Source organism: Onychomys torridus, chromosome 6, assembly GCF_903995425.1.
Source record: "Onychomys torridus chromosome 6, mOncTor1.1, whole genome shotgun sequence".
In the NCBI taxonomy this organism is placed as follows: Eukaryota; Metazoa; Chordata; class Mammalia; order Rodentia; family Cricetidae; genus Onychomys; species Onychomys torridus.
The window spans coordinates 87,021,075-87,042,801 of record NC_050448.1 but is presented as its reverse complement, the minus strand read 5'-3'; positions in this window follow the sequence as shown (position 1 = coordinate 87,042,801).

Genomic DNA, 21,727 nt, shown 5'->3' with positions numbered 1-21,727 from the left:
GGAGGAAGGTTCCTCAACCGCTTTACTCAGAGTCTACTTAATGACTTTAGAGCCTGAGGCACATGGATGACATTGCCATGCCTGTCTATCAACTTGAGGTGAACCCTGTCATGCTTGAATAGCATTCATAGCAAGTTTTATTTGTTGTTAGTTAGGAGCAGAACATTCTTTATGCCTTTACTTTTTACAAGTTGGAAGGTCAGCTGAGTGGGGTCATTCTTGGAGGGCACTCTTTCTTTTATTCCATTTCGCATTAAGCATCTTTTGAATATTCTCATCTCTTCAGCACAAGTCTTTACTCCAATGTCAAATTTCTTAATACTTTCTTTCTCTTTAAGTTTAATATTTTGCATTTTGTTTTGCCATTCTTTTCATTTTCATTGTAGACATTCAAAAGAATTATTACTAATAATCACTCCAACAGAGTCAGTTTTAGGCTGTCTCAACATCTCTGCCAGGAAAATTAATGCATTACTTTTCAATTATCTCCAGGCAAATTCTTAGGATATAGGCAGAAATCAGCCACAATCTTGGCAAAAATATCATAAGAAGGATCTCTTAATATTGTCCCCTCTGAAAGCTCTTGAAGCCAGCTTTCATGGCCCACATCACCCTCAGCACTGCTGTCTTCCAAGCTTATAATAACATTGCCCATTAACCCCTGCTTACATGTTCAGCTGCTTTACTGTTCCAAAGTCCCTAAATCTTCCACATTTTTTTTCCAAAATTCAACATGGTCAAGCCTGTCACAGCAATAAGACATTCCTGGGTAACAACATCTTTCTTAGTTACACACTCTTGAGTACACAAATTTTATCAATGTAAGATGATTTGTTCTAACTGATAGCTTATAAACTATTTTTCAGAGAAATCTCCAAGTTACATGGCTTTTTTTTTTACTATGTAACACATTCAAATAAACATAATTAACTCAAAATTGTTGACATTTTCAAGTTTTCTTTATTCATGTGGAATTTGTTTCTTGTTTGCATGGAGTTGCTTCTGTTTGTATATTTCTAGTTGGTAAGTTTACTTTTCTAACATTGTATTCATGGGGGACCATTGTATAATAGTAAGTAGAGTATGTGTAATTTCAGAAGATATTACACAGTGCTTAATGGATCTGAAAATGGGTTCACCTAGAATCATTTAAATAGGAACATAAAATAATTCCTTCTTAATAAGTGCATGAAGATATGAGTTTTTTTCATTTTTAAAGTTTGATTAATCTGAATCCAGTTTATAAGCTGAATTAAAGATAAGCAATTTAATCTTCAATCATCTCTACACAATATTTTGGCTCATTTTCTTCTGATATGAAGATTACCATAGGATGGATAAATTATAAATAGTAGACATTTGTTCAGTTCATTATTGAACAAACTGAGTGGGAATTCCAATGCAGTAAACTTTAAAGATACCTGACATACATAGTCATCAGAAAATATTGCAAAATCTTCAATTCGATTCCATTGGTCCACATTGGTTTTTATGCCAGTACCAAGCTGTTTTTATTACAGTAGCTCTATAGTACAGCTTGAGGTTGGGATGCCTCCAGAGGTTGTTTTATTGTACAGGATTCTTTTGGCTATCCTGGTTTTTTGTTTATCCATATTTAGTTGAGTATTATTCCTTCTAAGTCTGTGAAGAATTGTGTTGGTAATTTGATGGGGATTACATGGAATATGTAGATTGCTTTTGGTAAGATTGCCATTTTTACTATGTTAATCCTGCCTATCCATGAGCATTAACCAGCACACCTATGAACATATGATTTTCAACAAAGAAGCTTAAACTGTACAATGGATAAAAGAAAGCATCTTCAACAAATGGTGCTGGCATAACTGGATGTCAATGTGTAGAAGGCTGCAAATAGATCCATATCTGTTACCATGCACAAAACTTAAGTCCAAGTGGATCAAAGACCTCAACATAAATCCAGTTACTCTGAACCTAATAAGAGAGAAAGTCGGAAGTACTCTTGAACGCATTGGCACAGAAGATCACTTCCTAAATATAACACCAGTAGCACAGACACTGAGAGAAACAATCAATTAAAGGGACCTGTTGAAACTGAGAAGATTTTGAAGAGCAAAGGACACAGTCAACAAGACAAAGTGACAGCATACAGGATGGGAAAGGTCTTCACCAACTCCACATCTGACAGAGGGCTGATATCCAGAATATATAAAGAACTCAAGAAATTAGATATCAAAATGCTCAACAGTCCAATTAAGAAATGGGATATAGAACTAAACAGAAAATTCTCAACAGAGGAAGTTCAAATGGCTGAAAGACATTTAAGGAATTGCTCAACATCCCTAATTATCCAGGAAATGCAAATCAAAACAACTCTGAGAAACCACCTTATACCTGTCAGAATGGCTAAGATCAAAAACACAGAAGAAGGCTTATGCTGGAGAGGATGTGGAGCAAGGGGAAGTCTCCTCCACTGCTGATAGCAATGCAAGCTTGTACAGCCACTTTGAAAATCAATATGGCGCTTTCTTAGAAAATTGGGAATCCATTTCCCCCAAGACCCAGCTGTAGCACTCTTGGGCATATATCCAAGGAATGCTCAATCATACCACAAGGGCACTTGCTCAGCTATGTTCATATCAGCATTGTTTGTAATAGCCAAAACCTAGAAACAACCTAGATGCCCTTCAACAGAAGAACAGATAAAGAAAATATGGTACATATACACAATGGAGTACTACTCAGCAGAGAAAAACAATGACATCATGAGGTTTGCAGGCAAGTGGATGGATCTAGGAAAAAATCATCTTGAGTGAGGTAACCCAGACTCAGAAGGACAAACATGGTATGTACTTACTCATAGGAGGATACTAGATGCAAAACAAAGATGACTAGACTGCTATTCACAACTCCAGGGAGGCTACCTAGAAAATAGGACCCTAAGACAGACACAAGGATATCCCAATGACAGAGAAATGGATGAGATCTAAATGAACAACCTGGAATTGAGTGGGGGTACTGAAGGGCAAGGTTTGAGCGAAAGAGAGTTTAGGGGAGCAGAAGATCCCAGATGGATCAAGAACAGAAAGGAGAACAAGGAATAACAGACCATGATAAATGAAGACCATATGAGAATAGGAAGAAGCAAAGTGCTAGAGAGGTCCCCAGAAATCCACAATGATACATCCACTGTAGACTACTGGCAATGGTTGAGAGAAAGCCTGAACTGACCTAGTCTGATGATCAGATGTCCAAACACCCTAACTGTTGTGATAGAACTCTCATCCAATGACTGATGGAAGTGGATGCAGAGATGCATGGTCAGGACCCAGGTGGAGCTCCAGGACTCCAATTGTTGAGAAAGAGGAGAGATTTTAATAGTGTGAATTGTTGAGTCCAAGATTGGAAAAAGCACAGGGACAAATAGCCAAACTAATGTAAACACATGAATTATGAACCAAAAGCTGTGGAGCCCCCAACTGAATCAGGCCCTCTGAATAAGTGAGCCAATTGAATAGCTTGAACATTTTGGGAGGCACTCAGGCAGTGGGACCCGGACCTGTCCTTAGTGCATAAGCTGGCTGTTTGGAACCTTGGGCTTATGTAGGGACACTTTGCTCATCCTGGAAGGAGGGTACTGGCCCTGCTTGTACTGAATCCCCCAGGTTGAGCTGAATCCCCATTGGAGTCTTGGCCCTGGAGGACATGGGAATGGAGGGGAGGGGCTGGGGGGAAGGCAGGGGTGGGGGTGGGAGGGGGGAGGACAGGGGAACCCATGACTGATATGTAAAATTAAAACACAAATATAATAAATTTTAAAAAAAGAAAATACTGTGAGAGATGCTACTTCCTTGATTGTTATTCTCTTTTCTTATCATCTTGCTGTACTAGAATTGAATAAACCAAACATAACTCCCCTTGCATCTAATTCCCATCATTTCAGTTAATATCTGCCCAAAGCAACATGTTTTTATGCTATTAATTTCTAACAATAGTATAAAGGTATGTGAATGTGATGTTCTTGAGGTAGTTATTTTCTTGTCAAAGTTCTAGAGATGGTCCTTTCTGAACTGTACCATGATACTTCCACAATAAGATAAATGCCTCGCCCCTACTGGTATGTCTTTATTACAAATAATATGGGACCATTCTTCCCAGCATTTATGTTTTCACTTAAGCATCTAGTTAAATACAAGTAATTATGTCACAGGCCAGAGGTTGGATAGATTAGCATCTCTATAAAGCTCTGAGAATGTACAGACCCTATCTGTCTCCATTCATACTTTGTGTATGATACTAAGAAATAACATTGTTCTCATAAATCCTTCTAAATTTGTAATATTACATTATTCAACTCACTGATACCAGAGTAAATTTGCTATTATTGTAAAAATTTCCTACTTGGGAACAATTTTAACAGGTTCATGAATTTTTACATTTTACACGTCTATACACACATACACACAAACATGCATACATGTAACATATATACTAGTTCAATATGTATATTTTTCAAAATTAATCTGCTGCCAGAGCCAAATTCATTTGAGTCATCAATTTGTTGTCTCAGTTTCTTTGGGTTAGTAATCCAGGTAAGAGTCATGAACTCAGTGTCTAAGAACTGTGATGCCTCTGCATGGCAGATGTCTTCCTGTTGGGAGCTGGGCATCCTGTTTCAAGCTCACATGATGGCTGGCAGGATTTAGGTTTTACCTCTGTGAGATGAGCCTCTTTTTTTGTCTTGCTTCTGTGGCAGTTGCAAGAGAAGCCTCTTCCTGGGGCACCTTCCAAGGCCATACATGTGACCAATCCACAGGCAATTTGTATTTTTGTCTTATGTCTTGGAGACTGAGACAGAAAGTATCCTTATGATCAGGTCAGGCCCACATAGATAACTTCACTCTAATTAAAGAATTCATGTGATCAGTGACCCTACTATAGAAGGGGAGATATCATATTCTTGGGATCACCCTCATTCAAAGGAAAAGGAGGCAACTGGGTCCTTCATCACAGACAGAAAATCTTGTGGACTAAACTAGACTCCTATTTATAATAACCATGTATATACAGTCAAAAGAAGAAGAATTATTTTATTTTCCCCTATCTATCTAGGAAGATATGAAAAGGAGAATAAATTTAACATATATTCTATCAAAATAAATAATTTTGTGAATAGACTAGAAATAACAGTATCAAAATATAAAGAAGCAGGAATGTTGATCATAGCACTTCATACCACATTTCTGTTGTTGATATATTATGCACACCAATAAATTTATCTGGGGGTCAGAGAACAGAACAGCCACTATATTAAACATAGATGTTAGGCAGCACTAGCCTTTAATCCCAGCATTCTGGAGGCAGTGGTCTATCCTCTGTGAATTCAAGGCATAGTGGAAACAACCAGGCATGATAACATATACTTTTAACCTCAGCATTTGAGATTAATCCAGGAAATGATGGCCAGAAGCAGAAAGGTATATATAAGGTGTGAGGACCAGGAACTAGAGGCTTTTTTATTAAGAAAATGTTATCATTCATTTTACACACCAATCAACAATCCTCCTCTTCCCTCCTCCCACCACCCCAGCCTCCTCCCCAACCCACCTCCTACTCTCTTCCAGAAGAAGGCAAGGCCTCCCATGTGGAGGCACATCCAGTAGAGGCAAGTCCAACTGCTTCCCCCTGCCTCTATGCTGCACAAGGTGTCCCATCACTGGTAGTGGGCTTCAAAAAAACCCTCATGCACCAGGGATGGATTCTGATTCTCCTGCCAGGGGACCTACCAAGCAAATCAAACTACATAGTTATCTCGACATGCAGAGGGTCTAGTCCAGTCCCAAACAGGATCCACAGCCATTGATCCTACTTTCATGAGTTTCCACTAGTTTGATTTTGTTGTCTCTGCAGGTTTCCCCATCATGATCCTGATGTACTTGCCCATATAATCCCTCCCCTCTCTCACCGACTGGGCTCCTGGAGCTCTGCCTGTTGTTTGGCTGTGGATCTCTGCATCTACCTCCATCAGTCATTGGAGAAAAGCTCTGATGACAGTTAGGGTATTCACCAATCTGATAACTGGGGCAAGCCAGTTCAGTTCAGATTCCCTCTCCACTATTTCTAGTAGTTCAAGCTGGGGTCATCCTTGGGGATTCCTGGCAACTTTCCTAGCACCAGGTTTCTCTCTATGTCCATGATTTCCTCCTCTATCATGGTATCTCATTCATTGCTTCTCCCCTCCATCCCTGTTCCAGCTTGACCATCCCATTCCTTTATGTTCTTATCCCCCTTCCCCTACCCTCCATTGCCCACCCCTCACTCCCTAGTTTACTCATTGAGATCTCATCTATTTTTTTCTTCCTAGGGCAATCCATGCATCCATCCATCTTTGGGACTTCCTTGTTAGCTTGCTTCTCTGGAGTTGTGGGTTGTTGTCTGGTTATCCTTTGCTTTACTTCTAGTATCTACTTATGAGTGAGTACACACCATGTTTGTCTTCCTGAGTCTGTGTTGCCTCACTCAGGATGATATTTTCTAGTTCCATCCATTTGCCTGTAAATTTCATGATGTCATTGTTTTTCTCTGCTGAGTATTACTCCATTGTGTATATGTACCACATTTTCTTAATTCATTCTTCAGTTGAAGGGCACCTAGGTATTTCCAGGTTCTAGCTATCATGAATAATGCTGCTATGAACATAGTTGAGCATGTCTCCCTGTGGCATGATTGAGCATTCCTTGGATATATTCCCAAAAGTGGTACAACTGAGGAAGATTGATTCCCAGTTTTCTGAGAAACCACCATACTGATTTGGAAAGTGGCTGTATAGTTTTCACTCCCACCAAGTGGAGGAGTGTTCCTCTTGCTCCACCTCCTCTCCAATATAAGCTGTCTGCAGTGCTTTTGATCTTAGCCATTCTGACAGGTATAAGATGGTATCTCAAAGGAGTTTTTGTTTGCATCTCCCTAATGATTAAGGATGCTGAGCAATTCCTTAAATATCTTTCAGTCATTTGAAATTTTTCCTTTCAGAATTCTCTGTTTAGCTCTGTAGCCCATTTTTTAATTGGATTGTTCATTATTTTCATGTCTAGTTTCTTGAGTTCTTTATATAGTTTGGAGATCAGCCCTCTGTTAGATGTGGGGTTGCTGAAAATCTTTTCCCATTTTTAGGCTATTGTTTTGTCCTATTTGCTGTGTCCTTTGCCTTAGAGAAGCTTCTCAGTTTCAGAAGGTTCCATTTATAAATTGTTGATCTGTGTCTGTGCTACTGGTGTTATATTTAGGAAGTTGTCTCCTGTGCCAATGTGTTCAAAACTACTTCCTACTTTCTCTTCTATCAGATTTAGTGTAAACGGTTTTATATTGAGGTCTTTGATCCACTTGAACATCAATTTTGTGCATGACAATAGATATGAATCTATTTGCAATCTTCTACATGTTGACTAGATGCTTTTTAAGCTTTTAGGATTTTAGCAGTAGTTCAGCTGAGGTCCATTTGGATAAGGATTCAGAGGCTTCCAGTTTGAGGAAACAGGATTGGCTGAGAAGTTGTTGAGGTGAGGTTAGCTGTGGCTTGTTCTGCTTCTCTGATCTTTCAACATTCACCCCAATATCTGGCTCCTGAGTGTTTTTATTAATAAGACATTTTAAGATTTACATTACACAGTTCTTATGGAAAAATAAAAGAAAGTATTTAATGCACTGTTTTAAATAACTTATCGAGTGCAACTGTTACCTGAGACAGAGCCTGCCCACACTCAACTGGACTAAGAAGTAAGTCAGTCTTTATCCTCATACCCCAGCCCCTAGGCTTTGGGCCCAGGAGCACAATCCTAAACCCCTACACCTCCACCCATTGCAGTTCCAGTTTTAGGCCATTTGGCAGGCAGACCTCCTGCATACTGGACAGACTACCACCATCCCCCATTAGACACTGTAATCCAAGCCTCACCTCCCCCAAGTCCCACCCACACTCCAAGACTGCAACTGTCCCCTGAGACAGAGCCTGCCAGCACTCAACTGGACTAAGAGGCCAGTTGGCACGCAGATATCCTGCAGACAGGTCAGACTACCACCATCTGCCACACATTAAGACTACAGCTATTCCCTGAGACAGAGCCCACTAGTACCAGTTGGACTAAGAGCTGCTCCTTAAGACAAACATCCATCAGCATCATCTAGACCAAGAGCTCCCACTGAAGCAAGAGTATCAGTCAGACCAAGAGAGGCTCCCTCACATCAGACACCACTTGCACCAAGTAGAAAAAAAAAAGTGAAGATGCCCGTGCAAAAATACAGTCAACAACATAAAAAATTAATATGGCTCCAGCAGAACCTACATCAGCAAGACCTGAACATCCCAACACAGAAGAAACAGAAGATATCTACCATAAAAATGACTTTAAGAAGATATTAGAGATCTTAAAAGAGGAAATGAAAAATTCCCTTAAAGAAATCTAGGAAAAGTCAAACAAAAATAGGAAGAAATCAGTAAATAACTTAAAAGCCAAGAGAAAGCAATTAAACAAGTGAGGGAAACAGTTCAAAACTGAATTGGAGTCAATAAAGAAGACACAAACTGAGGTAAGGCTGAAAGTGGAAAATCTGAGTAAACAAACAGGAACTACAGATGAAAGTATAACAAACAGAATGCAAGAGATGGAAGAACAGATCTCTGGCATTGAAGATATAGTAGAAGAAATAGATTCATCAGTCAAAGAAAACACTAAAGCCTACAAAGTCATGACCCAAAATGTCCAGGAAATTTAGGACACCATGAAAAGACCAAACATAAGAATAATAGGGATAGAAGAAGGAGAAGAATAACAACTCAAAAGGAACAGAAAATACATTCAACAAAATCATAGAAGAAAACTTTCCCAACCTAAAGAAGGAAATGCCTATAAAAATACAAAAAGGTTACAGAATACCAAATAGACTGGATCCTCAAAAAAAAAAAAAAGTCCCTTTGCCACATAAGAATCAAACTACTAAACATACAGAATAAAGAAAAAAAATATTAAGAGCTGCAAAGGAAAAAGGCCAAGTAACATATAAAGGTAGACCCATAAGAATAACACCTGACTACTCAATGGAGACTGTAAAAGCCAGAAACTCATGGACAGATGTTATGCAGATACTAAATAGACCATGGATACCAACCCAGACTATTATACCCAGCAAAACTCTCAATTAACATAGATGGAGTAAACAAAATAATCTATGATAAAAACAGATTTAAACAACATCTCTCCACAAATCCAGCCCTATAGAAAATACTTGAAGGAAAAATCCAACCTAAGGAAGTTAGATATACCCATAAAAACACAGGCAATAGATAGTCCCATACCAACAAATACCAAAGAAGGGAAACATACAACACTACCACCAAAAATATAACAGGAATTAACAATAACTGGTCATTAATATCCATCAATGTCAATGGTCTCAGTTCACCTATAAAAAGACACAGGCTAACAGAATGGATACAAAAACAAGATTCATCCATTTGCTGCATACAAGAAACACACCTTAACTTCAAAGACAGAAACCACCTCAGAATAAAAGGCTGAGAAAAGACATTCCAATCAAATAGATTTAAGAAGCAAGCTGGTGGACTATCCTAATAACTAATAAAATAGACTCCAAAGTAAAATCAACTGAAAGAGATCGGGAAGGACACTATATATTTATCCCAGGGAAAATCCGACAAGATGAAGTCTCAATTCTGAATATTTATGCCCCAAATACAAGGGCCCTGACATTTGTAAAAGAAACATTACTTAAATTGCACATCAAACCCCATACACTAGTAGTGGGAAATTCAACACCCCACTATCACCAATGGACAGGTGTGCCAGACAGAAATTTAACAGAGAAATAATGACACTAACAGACATTATGACTCAAATAGACTTAATAGGTATCTACACAGAATTACACCCTAATGCCAAAGAATATTCCTTCTTTTCAGCACCCCATGCAACCTTCTCCAAAATCAACCACATGCTTGGTCACAGGACAAATCTCAAAAGATTAAAAACAAAAAACAAAAAACAAAAAAACAAAAAAACAAAAAAACAAAAAACAAAAACACACCAAACTGAAATAACCTCCCGTGTCTTATCAGACGACCATGGCTTAAAGTTAGACTTCAATAACAACAAAAATTACAGAAAGCCTATAGTCTCATGGAAACTAATATAATGCCCAATAGAATCACCAATGACTCAAGGAAGAAATAAAGAAAGAAATTAAAGATTTCCTAGAATTCAATGAAAATGAATGTACAACATACCCAAACTTATGGGATACCATGAAAGCAGTGCTAAGAGGAAAATTCATAGCTCTAAATGCCCATGTAAAGAAGTTGGAGAAATCTCACTCCAGTGACTTAACAGCACAACTGAAAGCTCTAGAACAAGAAGAAGCAGAGTCTCCCAGGAGAAACAGATGCCAGGAAATGGTTCAATTGAGGGCTGGAATCAATAAAATAGAAACAAAGAGAACAATATAAAGCATCAATGAAACAAACAATTGTTTCTTTGAGAAAATCAACAAGATATATAAGCCCTTATCCAAATTAACCAAAAAGCAGAGAGAGAGAGCATCCAAATTAACAAAATCAGAAATGAAAAGGGGGACATAACAACAGACAATGAGGATCCAGAGAATCATCAGGTCATACTTCAAAAACCTCTACTCCACAAAACTGCAAAATCTGAAAGAAATGGACAATTTTCTGGATAGGTATCCCATACCAAAGTTAAATCAAGACCAGATAAACTATTTAAATAGATCAATAACCTCTAAGAAAATAGAAATGGTCATTAAAGTCTCCCAACCAAAAAAAAAAAAAAAAAAAAAAAAGCCCAGGAACAGATAGTTTCAGCAAGGAATTCTACCAGATTTTCAAAGAAGAGCTAATATCAATACTCTTCCAATTGTTCCACACCATAGAAACAGAAGGAACATTACCAAATTATTTTTTTTGCATTTTTTAAAATTTATTTTTAAAATATTTTTGCCTTTATTTACATAATTAGTATTATGTGAAATTAATATATTTGCTTGAGGATACTTTAGCATGTTCCCTTTTATTAAGTAGGTTACACATTTTTGATACATTTTTATATGTTTATAAAGCATGTTTATAAAATATTTGAGTGCCAGTCAATTCTCATGATGATAATAGCACAAACAATACCAATAGTTTAAAATTACACTTGTGATTTTAAGTCGCTACAAATAAGGATTTGTTACAGTGTGCATTAATTACAATACATACTAATTTACATAAAATGTCATCTTTCTAGTTTATGTATGTAATAGGCAGTTTCAATTCACTTATCAGTCTTTCATTTTGGAACAGACATTTACTAATGTAAATGGTATTATACAGATGAGCTTAAGCCCCCCCAATGTTTAAGTGGTTAAAACATTCAACATATATTTGTGAGTTATCCTTTAGTCAAGATCATTGTAGTTTGAATTAAATACTTGAGTCGTGTGTGTTTATTTCTGGTAGGTTTTTTTTTTTTTTTTTTTAGGGGGAAACTGTAGGTTTTAGAGTAGGAGATATGAAGTGGGATTGTGGTTTTTATTTGGTGGCTATATGACAGTGTACTAGATGTCATCGTTTTGAACCTGCAGTGGCCATTACTAGTTACATCAGACAAAATGTGTACTTTAGCTGGATACAGGGATGACTTAGTAAGGCACTCTGGAAGCAGAGGAAGGTGGATGTCTGTGAGTTCAAGGCTTACCTGGTCTACCCAGTGAGTTCTAGGCTACCCAGGGCTATATGTCTCAAAAACAAAACACAAACCCAAACAAAAATAAAACCCCACAGAAGTGCTGTAATTCTTGAATTTCTTATATTAGACTTAGTTTTATTTATGTGAGTATCTTTCTCTGTGTGTATGACGAGAAAGAGGAGGGTCTGCAAGAGCATGAATTATTGAATCCAAGGTTGCAAAAAGCACAGGGACAAATAGCCAAATGAATGGAAGCACATGAATTATGAACCAAAGGCTGTGGAGCCCCCAGCTGGATCAGGCCCTCTGGATAAGTGAGACAATTGAATAGTTTGATCTGCTTGTGAGGCACCCAGTCTGTGGGACCAGGATCTGTCCTTAGTGCATGAGCTGGCTATTTGAAACCCTGGGCTTACACAGGGACACTCTGCTCAGTCTGGAAGGAGGTGACAGGACCTGCCTGTACTGAATCCACCAGGTTTAAATGAATCCCCAGGGGTGCCTTGATCCTGGAGGACATGGGAATGGAAGGGAGGGGCTGGGAGGAAGGTGGGGGTGGGAGGGGGGAGGACAGGGGGACCCATGGCTGATGTATAAAATTTAAAACACATAATAATAAAGAAAAGAAAAAGAACTCAAAGGACTGGAGAGATGGTTCAGTGGTTAAGAGTACACAAGTTCAATTCCCAGGACCCACATCCAATAGCTCATAATGGCCTATAAAACTCCAACTACAGGGGATCTAACACCTTTGGCCTCTGTAGGTACCTGTGCACATACATGGCATACCAAATTCTTTTTATGAGGCTACAGTTACCCTGATACCCAAACCACACAAAGATGAAGCAAAGAAAGAGAATTATAGACCAATTTCCGTCTTAGATGCATAAAATAGCATAGATGCAAAAATACACAATAAAATACTGGCTAACTGCATCCAGGAACATATCAAAAAAATTATCCACAATGACCAAGTAGGCTTCATCCCAGGGATGCAAGGATGGTTCAACATAGGAAAATCTGTCAATGTAATACACCATATAAACAAACTCAAAGAAAGAAAGAAAAAAAAAAAAAAACATGTCATCATCTCATTGGATGCTGAAAAGGCCTTTGACAAAATCCAAAACCCCTTCATGATAAAGGTTCTAGAGAGATCAGGAATACAAGGAACATACCTAAACATCATAAAGGCAATTTATAGCAAGCCTACAGCCAACATCAAAGTAAATGGAGAAAAACTCAAAACGATTCCACCTAAATCAGGAACAAGACAAAGCTGTCCACTCTCCCCATACTTATTCAATATAGCACTTGAAGTTCTAGCAAGAGCAATAAGACAACAAAAGGAGATCAAGGTGATACAAATTGGAAAGGAAGAAGTCAAACTTTCATTATTTGTAGACAATATGATACATAAGTGACCGCAAAAATTCTACCAGGGAACACCTATAGCTGATAAACTCCTTCAGTAAGGTGACAGGATATGATTAACTCAAAAAAAAAAAAATCAGTAGCCCTCCAATATACAAATGAAAAAGGGATTGAGAAAGAAATCAGAGAAATATCACCCTTTACAACAGTAACAAATAATATAAAATACGTTGGGGTAACTCTACCTAAGCAAGTGAAAGACATGTATGATAAGAACTTTAAGTCTCTGAAGAAAGAAATTGAATTAGATATCAGAAAATGGAAAGATCTCCCATGCTCATGGGTAGGTAGAATCAACATAGTAAAAATGGCAATCTTACCAAAAGCAATATACAGATTCAATGCAATACCCATCAAAATCCCAACACAATTCTTCACAGACTTGGAAAAAACAATATATAACTTTATATGGAAAAAAAACCTAGGATAGCTAAAAGAATCCTGTGTAATGAAGCAACCTCTGGAGGCATCATGATCCCTGACTTCAAGCTCTACTGTAGAGCTATAGTAATAAAAGCAGCTTGGTACTGGCATAAAAACCGACATGTGGACCAATGGAATCGAATTGAAGACCTTGACATTAATCCACACACCTATGAACGTGAGATTTTGACAAAGAAGCCAAAACTGTACAATGGAAAAAAGAAAGTATCTTCAACAAATGGTGCTTGCATAACTGGGTGTCAGCATGCAGAAGATTACAAATAGTTCTATATCTGTTGCAATTCACAAAAGTGAAGTCCAAGTGGATCAAAGACCTCACATAAATCCATTTATACTGAACTTGATAGAAGAGAAAGTAGGAAGTAGTCTGGAACTAATTGGCACAGGAGACCACTTCCTAAATGTAACACCAGTAGCACAGACACTGAGCGTGACAATTAATAAATGAGGAGCTTTTGTCAAGCAAAGGACACGATCAACAAGACAAAGCAACAGCCTACAGAATGGGAAAAGATCTTCACCTACCCCACATCTGACAGAGTGCTGATCTCAAAAATTTATAAAGAACTCAAAAAGCTAGACTTCAAAATACTGAACAATCCAATTAAAAAATGAGCTACAGTACTTAACAGAGAATTCTCAATAGAAGAATCTCAAATGGCTGAAAGGCATTTAAGGAATTGCTCAACATCCTTAGTCATCAGAGAAATGCAAATTAAAATGACTCTGAGATACCACCTTACACCCATCAGATCAAAAACACAGAAGACAGCTTATGTTGGAGAGGATGTGGAGCAAGGGGAACTCTCCTACACTGTTGGTGGAAATGCAAACTTGTACAGCCCCTCTGGAAATCAGTATGGCAGTTTCTCAGGAAAGTGGGAATAAGTCTTCCTCAAGACCCAGTTATACCACTCTTGGGTATATACCCAAGGAATGCTCAATCTTACTACAAGGACACATGCTCAGTTATGTTCATATGAGCATTATTTATCATAACAAGGACCTGGAAATGACCTAGATGCCTCTCAACTGAAGAATGAATAAAGAAAATATGGCACATATACACAATGGAGTACTACTTAGCAGTAAAAAGCAATGATATCATAAAATTTGCAGACAAATGGATGGATCTAGAAAATATCATCTTGAGTGAGGTAACCCAGACTCAGAAGGACAAACATATAGTATGTGCTCACTCATAAGTGGATACTAAATGGGAGAGAGGGATGGTGCCAGACTGCAACCCATGACTCCACAGAGGTTAGCTAACAGGAAAAGACCCTAGGATGGACACATGGATGACCCTGTGAAGGAGAAGTGGATGAGATCTACATGAGTGGGCTGGTTGGGGGGGAGTGGCAGAGGGCAAGAAGTGGGAGAATGAGAACATAGGGAAATGGGAGGGTCAAGCTGGAACAGGGACAGAGTGGCAGGGTAGTAAGGAAGATACCATAATAGATAAGGACATCATGGGGATAGGAAGAGGTAGGGTGCTGGAGAGGCTCTCAGGAATCCACAAGGTTAACCCCACCTTGATCCTGAAAAATTACAAAGAATAGAGTCTTTTAATTACTTAGGATATAAGGTAGAGCTACAAAAAAATTAGACCCCAAAGGGTACAACTAAAGAGAGATTGATTGAAGACGCTTAATGATTTTCAAAAGTTGTTAGGAAGCATTTCCAACTTACTGGGTAGCATGGGAATACCCAAAGATGCACTAAAAACTTTGGCTAATACTCTAGAAGGGGACAAAGTATTAAATAGTCCAAGAGAATTATCAGTCAAAGCTGAGAAGGAATTGGCTCTAGTAAAAAAGACAATTCGAGAAGCACATGTAGATTGTGTGGATCCAGAACTTAAATGTATTCTTGTCATACTCCCCTCCAGACATTCCTTCACAGGTATTTTGATGCAGAGGGAAGATATTATATTAGAATGGGTATTCCTACCATGAAAACCAAATAAGAAATTAAAGATTTCTCTGATTTGATTCAAGAAGGTGAATTAAGACTTTGCCAGTTGACAGGAATGGACCCAGCAGAAATTGTAGTACCTTTAACTAATGAGGAAATTTCATCACTATGAAAAGATAATGAATACTGGCAGAGAGCCTGCAGTAACTTTTTGGGAGAGATTAATAACTATTATCCCAAAAGCAAGAGAATAGAATTCATAAAGAAGACTGAATGGGTCCTTCCTCATATTGTACAACAAAAGCCAATTTCTGGAGTCCTCACATTCTACACTGATGCGAATAAATCAGGGAAAGCGGGATACACATGAGGAGACTTAAGTAAAGTGGTACAAAGTCCATACAACTCTGTACAAAAGGCAGAACTGTATGCCATTCTTATACTACTGATGGACTTCACAGAACCCCTCAATATATTCACTGACTCTCAATATGCAGAGAGAGCTGTTTTACATATTGAAACTGCTGAATTTGCCACACTAATGGAAGCCCATGAACTGTGGACTGGTGGCTGTGCAGCCCCCATGGGCCTGAACTAGGCCTTCTGGGTACAAAAGATGGTTGTTTGTCTTGAGCTGTTTGGGGGACACCCAGGCAGGGGGATCAGGATCTGTCCCTGGTCTATGGGCAGGCTTCTGGAATCTGGTGCCTATGGTGTGACACCTTGTACATCATTGGTGCAGTGGGAAGGGGCTTGGACCTGCCTAGGCTCAGTGTGCTGGACTCTTCTGACTCCCCATGGGAAACCTTGATTTGGGAGATGTAGGGATGCTGGGTGGCTTGCGAAATAGGGCTAGGGGATGGGAGGAGGGATGGGGGTCTGTGAATAGCATGTGGAGTGAGTAGAAAATTTCTTAATAAAGAAAAATTTTAAAAAAGACTTAAGGTATATGTGTCTATAAAGATTGCAAGAAATGCTATACAAAGAGTATGAAGTACTTCTTAAAAATTAGACATACATATTGGTTAGAGTTCTTTGGAACACTCTTTCTTAAAAATGACTTATTTTCTACAAAATATTACATGGTTATCAGCTTCTCTTAAGGATTGAATAATGTAACCGCATATTCCCTTTCTCATATACCTCATGATAACTGGGGAGCAATAATATACATTATTAGAAAATATAAGTTCTCTCTTTCTTATGGCCCAATTAAAATCAGAGTAATTTAGTGGTTTCAGTAAAAACTATAATGTTACATGAATTTGGGTATTTATGCAGAAGAGAACAAAGGAAAAGTCTATTTAGTCAAGTTCATGTAGCAAAGCCATCAACCAAACATTTTGGCAGAGACTCCAAGGCAAAGTAAAGCATAACAAAACCCTGCAGAAAAGAATAGAAAAGTTTTAAGTGTGTGCTGGTTAGATCGGAAAGCTAAAGATGGTCCAATAGATGATGGTAATTCAATGAGACTCATAAGATTGCATTACTTCTTTGGTGTTGAGATAATTATAGAATATATTGTGATCATATCTACCCACCCCCCTTACCTTCCCTTTCTCCTCTTCCACTATGGCTGACTCCATTTCCTAGCTAGTCCTTACTGTGGGATATTGTTGTTGTACACTGGTTTAATAAAAATGCTGGTTGGCCAGTAACCATGTAGGAAGTATATGCGAGGTAAGCACATAAGGAGAATTCTGGGAAGAGGAAGGCTGAGTCAGGAGTTGCCAGCTAGACATAAAGGAAGCAAGATGACAAGGCAGAACTGAGAAAAGGTACCAAGCTATGTGGATAAACATAGATAAGAATTGTGGGTTAATTTAAGTGTAAGTGATAGTCAGTAGTAAGCCTGAGCTAATGGCCAAGCAGTTATAATTAATATAAAAAATAACTTATTAAACAGAAGTTGATAATATAATTCTCTTGATTTCTTTCCATTCAATGTTTTATATAATGACTATGTTTTTTAAATACTTATGGGAATGGGGGCAGGTGGGCTGGGGAGAGGGTGAGGGGCTGGAGGAGGGAGGACAGTGGAATCTGTGGCTGATACATAAAATTAAATTATAAAATAAATTTTAAAAATACTTTTTTTTCTCCAAAAAGTTACTGGAAAATTAAATTCTAAGCAAATATGAACCAATGAGAAAAGTGAAATTTGTCAATTATAGCTGATAACAAATGTTATGAAAGTTTACTGTTATAATTGACACACAGATAATTATTTTAAAAGCTTTGATACAACATGTAATTAGCAGTAACAATGAAAACTTAAATAATGAGATGATCACTGAGCCCCAAGAAAAGTTATACTACAATCTTCTGAATGCCCAACTACATTACAATAACTTCAGTTATTAAGTCAACTGCAGAAGATAATGAAATACTGGTATAAACATACAAAAGGGGGAGTCTTTCAAAAGAATCAATGTGAAGAAACATTTATTTATAAATATATATGCAAATAATAAATAATAAAGATTATTCTTACATATATTAGTACTATGCCAATATTTCTTTATGTTTTACTATAAAGTGAGATTACAGATCACTAAAGTTATTTATAAGCCCACAATACCATCTCAGCCATATAAATTAAAAACATTAATTATAGTGGATACCGGTTCTACCGATGACCTTGAAGTACCAGTTGCTGGGGCATGGCCTAAGGCCTATCTTTACACCTGAGAGGCATCTACACCTGCTGTCTCTCTCCCTTGTGGGATTGGATGTTGAGGACTGACTCAAGAGGCAGGAAAGGCATGGGACAGGACCTCAGCCTTCCAGGACTCTGCGATAATTCACTATCCTGCTTAGTGAACTGTCTTTTCCAATTTATGTCTAATAAATTCCTCATTACCCCTTAAGCATGCTCCCTTGGATTTCTCATTATTATTATTTCAATCACAGACAGATATTTTTAAAATATAATTGTATAGTTCAGTTTAGTAGCTAAGGCATGGTATTTTATGCTTATTTTTTCACAGGTTTAACTTTTTTCTAGTCATTGTTAGATGACATAAGGTTTTTTTTCACATTAAGGGCTTCTTTGAATTATTTCTATCCAATATCAAAATAATGAACAAATTAGTATATGTTCATGCTAAGAATGCAAAATGATGAACCAAATATTTACTAATAATACATTATACTAGTGAGTTTTCAGAATGAAATTTAGCCAAAATACCTAATCGTTAAATGGTGCTTAAGATTGGTGCATATCATTCCTAAAAGGCAGAACACAAAATTTTAACATAATTCTTATAATAACCTTGAGGAGTTTTAAATAAAGAATACTTATGCCTTTAGCCTGAAATAAATAAAATAAAGTGTTCTAACACAGAGTTGAATGAGACAAAATGTTTGTGAAAACCACAGTAAAAGATGCAATCATTTGTAAATGCTTTTCATGGTATGTGCTAGTATTCATAACAAAACTGGGGGTAAATTATGAGGACAGAAAACAATGAAATGCTGGTGTAAAGATTAATGTTCTTTGGGTACACTGTTCACTAAAAAACTACAACGAAATGTGTTTGGGAAGTAGCATGATTTTCCTATAAGGAAATTATGAGCTAAACTTTAAACTTTGAACTGCAGCAAAATTTTAGTTTTCTTTTTGCAGATCAGATGATTTCAACTTTTTTTACACCATGATTTCCATATGTTACATAATTTGTACAATATATTCTAATTCTTCAATGGGAAAAGATATGTATCTCATGAACAGGTACCTTGCAGTCAGAGGACACCATCTAATAAATCGGAAATTTGATGGTGTGCATCCACAAGACACATGTAAATATCTACAGGCATCTAAATGGACTGTTCTCAAGAAACAAATTATGGCCTGAGTATTAATAATAGGTTAGGCATATTTCCAATTAAGGAGGGCATGTTCCTGAGGAATAGTAATAGTACAAGTGTAAAGGTAGACAATGCCCAATATAATACTGAACAAAAATCTTATCTGCTATGAAATAATTCAGTACTGTCTTAAGTTATTTGGCAGGTAGGATAGTGTTAGAAACAAAGTTATTTCAAGGAAATGTGCTGCAGCAGCACTGAAATAAACAGTTTGTTTATGAATATTATTTATGACCTGGCTTTGAGGCTGAATTGTTGAAAATTCCATGTAACCTAACCCAAAGCTGAAAGTCACCATGATAACCCCCACTATTATTCAGCTCACCTCCCAAGGTAACATTTTTCTGTCTGTTTTTCTGAATGGATGAAGTAATTCAAACTGCCCCAGTGAAATCTAATTAGGATACGATTTTATGTTTATCTAGGGAAAAATGTGTCCAAAGCTAAGGAGGCATTGCATAGAAAATAGACCAAACTGTAAACAATCACAATAGAAGAGAGCAGTTGCAGCCTGACTCAAGATGTGTGTGTGTGTGTGTGTGTGTGTGTGTGTGTGTGTGTGTGTGTGTGTGTGTTGCTCATGTGGACTCAAGTGCTTCTACAATCGATGATTTCCCTCAATTTTACACTTTCAACAAGTAAATATCATTTAAGAAGACTAAATTTAAGAGTTAAGAGGACCATGTATATTTTTATTTTGAGAAATACTTGGACAAGTATTGACATGGGATGTCATTACCTCATCCCCTCCCCTTTAAAATAAAATGTGTTAAAAAAGGAAAAATAATCATTTTATTTGTAGTTTCGTCTAGAGTTGAGGCCCTGTGAGCATCCCTCTTCCACATTAGCATGACCATTGCTGTCACTGTTGTCTTTGTCAGGGAGTCAAGTGCCAAGTGCTCAGGCCTGAGATCATCTACATGCATGTAATATTACAGAGAGTGAGCAGGTTGTGGATATATATTTAGGAATATGTTTGTTATGTTTGTAGGAACAATCAAATAAAATGGTCATGGATCTAAGAGAGATAACGGAGTGCATGGATGGTGTGGAGGGAAGAAATGTAATACATGATGGAATTATACTATAATTTCAAAAAATAAAAATAATTATTATAACACATACACACACGTAAGATCCACTGACATAAACACTGTATTACTTCTTCTGGTACTGCTTACTACATATTTTCCTTGGTTATAAATATGTTTTCATGTGTTTAGAAGATATTGTAAAATGTATATTTCAAACACCACTGCATTCCCTTTATTCACACATCTTAGATAATCATTTTATTCTTTTTTTTCAGGATCTTTTTTAATTATTATATTTGTGTTCTAATTTTACACATCAGCCATGGGTTCCCCTGTCCTGCCCCTCCTGCCCCAACCCCACCTCCCCCCCATCCCCTCTCCTCCATTCCCATCTCCTCCAGGGCCAAGACTCCCCTGGGGATTCAGCTCAACTTGGTAGATTCAGTACAGGCAGGTCCAGTCCCCTCCTTCCAGGCTGAGCAATGTGTCCCCATGTAAGCCCAAGGTTCCAAACAGCCAGCTCATGCACTAAGGACAGGTCCAGGTCCCACAACCTGGATGCCTCCTAAACAGTTCAAGCTATTCAATTGTCTCACTTATCCAGAGGGCCTGCTCCAGCTGGAGGCTCCATAGCCTTCGGTTCATAATTTATGTGCTTCCCTGTGCTTTTTCCAATCTTGGGCTCAACAATTCATGCTCTTACAGTGCCTCCTCTTTCTCAACAATTGGACTCCTGAAGCTCCACCTGGGACCTGGCTGAGGATTTCTGCATCCACTTCCATCAGTTATTGGATGAGAGTTCCAGCATGACCGTTAGGGTATTTGGCCATCTGATCACCAGACTAGGTCAGATCAGGCTTTCTCTCGACCATTGCCAGCAGTCTACAGAGGATGTATCATTGTGGATTTCTGGGGACCACTCCAGCACTCTGCCTATTCCTGTTCTCATGTGGTCATCATTTATCATGGTCTGTTATTCCTTGTTCTCTCTTTCTGTTCTTGATCCAGCTGGGATCTCCTGCTCCCCTAAGCTTTTTTTTCCCCCCATTTTATTCTCAATAAATTAAATTGACCACATTTATTTATTATTATTGGGAATTAGCTAGCATTAGGCTTATAAGCTATAGAATTATTATATAGTTCATAACATGATTTTGATTTTAAATGTTTTGTATCAGAAAATATTTCATGGGTTTCCTTTATTTATTTATTTAAACCTATCACATTTCTCTGATTCAAGTGTTACTTTTTGTCAAGTGATATTTTACTTGGTTAACAGGTTGTAAAATA